This window comes from Myotis brandtii, unplaced genomic scaffold, assembly GCF_000412655.1.
Source record: "Myotis brandtii unplaced genomic scaffold, ASM41265v1 scaffold61, whole genome shotgun sequence".
Lineage (NCBI taxonomy): Eukaryota > Metazoa > Chordata > Mammalia > Chiroptera > Vespertilionidae > Myotis > Myotis brandtii.
The window spans coordinates 459,374-461,319 of NW_005370318.1; positions in this window are offsets into that span (position 1 = coordinate 459,374).

Here is a 1,946-nt window from a genome sequence, read left to right on the forward strand (position 1 = left end):
GCCCCGCCCCCTCCGGCCCATAGGTGCTGCAGGCAGCTTTGTCTGGACTTCGCCCGCCGGCAAATACTCCCTCGGTCGGGGTGGTTCTCTGTGGACCAGGGTGCCCGGAGGCGGCCTCTGCGGGGTGGAAAGAGCAATAGCAGCATTCGCTTGCCAGGAACTGCGACATGGGTTTCACACCAGACTCTTGGAGCGACTTGGAACCTCCTAGAACAGTGGTTAGGTGCTGCAGGCAGCTTTGTCTGGACTTCGCCCGCCGGCAAATACTCCCTCGGTCGGGGTGGTTCTCTGTGGACCAGGGTGCCCGGAGGCGGCCTCTGCGGGGTGGAAAGAGCAATAGCAGCATTCGCTTGCCAGGAACTGCGACATGGGTTTCACACCAGACTCTTGGAGCGACTTGGAACCTCCTAGAACAGTGGTTTTCTAGGTGTCCCCATCCAGCAGCCTCGTTATTATCTGGGAACTGGTTAGAAATGAAAAAATGTCGGGTCCCACCACAGACCTTTTGAATCAGAACCTGTAGGTGTGGTTCTCAAGTTACAAGTTTGAGAATCTATAGAAAGTAGGTGTGCCGTGTGCATTTCATGGAGGAGAAACTGGCCTGGAGAAGCTAGGTAACTTGCCCTAATCCCAGCTCATTCATGGCAGGACCTGATTCCAACCCATTTCTTCTGGACCTCAAATGACTCTGGGAGCCAGGGTCTTTGGGCTGATTTTACTCGAACAGCACCAGTGCTTCTCCTGAGCATGTCTCCTGGTGGTGCACAGCTCAAATCATTGCAGTGAGGTGAGGCCAGGACTTTGATGAGAGGTGGCACAGGGGACTGCGGGAGTCTATAGGAGAAAGTGACTGGCATGCTAGGTTAGAAAGGGCTTCCAGGAACAGGAGGAAGGACACCTGAGCTGGGTGCCTTGTGGCAGTCTGACTCGGGAGAAGCTGAGCAATGCCAGAGAACCCCTTCTGCCCTCAGACTGCAGTTTGCTAGGGAAGGGGAGAAGGACAGGACTAACTCATATTACTTGAAAACTGGCAATATGCTAACTGCTCTAGTTCCATTCTACCATTAGAACAACCTTGGGAGGTAGGTGCTATTTCAAACCCCATTTTATAGATGGGGAAGCAAAGAAGTGAATTGATCTTCCCAAAGGTTGCAGGGTTAGTTAATGGGGCAAAGCTGGGATTCAAGCCCGTTTTTTCTGCCTCCAGAGCTTGGGTCTTTTCCACACATAAGCTGCCACCACCAAATGAGAGAGGCAGCTATTCTCAGGTGGATGCCCAGGGATAACCTTAGCAGAAAGTGTCCTCTCCTCTTTGACCTGTGCCCATTCTGTGCCCATCCACATTTTACTTCAAAGCCGTCCGTCCTCAGTGGGGGTCCCGATTAAATGGTTCACTCTTTCACTCCTTCAACATGTATTTATGGTATCAAGCTCTTCCTATTTCCTACGTCTCCCCTGGGTTTTGTGAATACCGTGGTGAATACGTTTCAGGGAGGGAGTCAGGGCCCAATTAGGAGAGCTTCTTAGGGACTTCAATAATATAGGAGTTGGAGAAGGAACCCCAAGTGAGTGACATTAACATGAGACTTGAAAAAAGGGAAGGAGGTGAAGTGCTGAGGGCAGGAGTGGGAGGGAAGAGCAACTACAAGTGCAAAGATCCTGAGGCAAGATGGAACTTGGAAAGTTCTAGGAATAGAAAAAAGCCAGAATGGCTGGAAAATGTGTGAGATGAGTGAAGATTTTTTGTTTGTTTTTTTAAAAAAATATATTTTTATTGACTTTTTTTTTTTGAGAGAGAGTGGAAGGGAGAGGGAGAGAGAGAAACATCAATGTGAGAGCAAAACATCAACTAGCTGCCTCCTGCACAACCCGTAACAGGGATCATGCCTGCAATCATGGGCATGTGTCCTGACTGGAATCGAACTGGCAACTTTTCAGTGCACGGG